Raw genomic sequence first — 342 nt, 5'->3', positions numbered from 1 at the left:
CTTTGGGACCAGTCATTTTTGGGATATACTTGTACTTTGGTAACCATTTTTTCTTGTAACTCAGGTGGTATTTTTGGAAGTTTTGAAATATTGAATAGAATGTTCAGAAGAACCATTAAAACATTAGTTAGATATTTTAGATCAGCATTTAATAATGCCCATGGTATTAGTTGTATGCCATCACCTTTGGGACCCAAAGATGGCAGTTATCATGGTTGTAGTAGCAGAAGGTTTAAGAAATTGTGATGGGAATTGTGAAGGCAGCCAACCAACTTATGTGTATTGACCTATGCATGTAATAGATATATAATATATGTGTGTACAGTCATGGAAAAAAGATAA

The 342-nt window shown here is 33.6% G+C and overlaps 1 protein-coding gene across 1 annotated transcript in view; it reads right to left on the bottom strand.

Annotated features, from left to right (window-relative positions):
- LOC119591757 (protein shuttle craft-like) overlaps positions 1-342 on the bottom strand; it is a gene marked incomplete in the record, with an annotated part of 34,744 nt that overhangs the window by 26,612 nt on the left and 7,790 nt on the right.

Source organism: Penaeus monodon, chromosome 29 (assembly GCF_015228065.2).
Source record: "Penaeus monodon isolate SGIC_2016 chromosome 29, NSTDA_Pmon_1, whole genome shotgun sequence".
Lineage (NCBI taxonomy): Eukaryota > Metazoa > Arthropoda > Malacostraca > Decapoda > Penaeidae > Penaeus > Penaeus monodon.
Note: the sequence above shows the minus strand (reverse complement) of the source record. Positions and strands in the feature narration are given on the sequence as shown.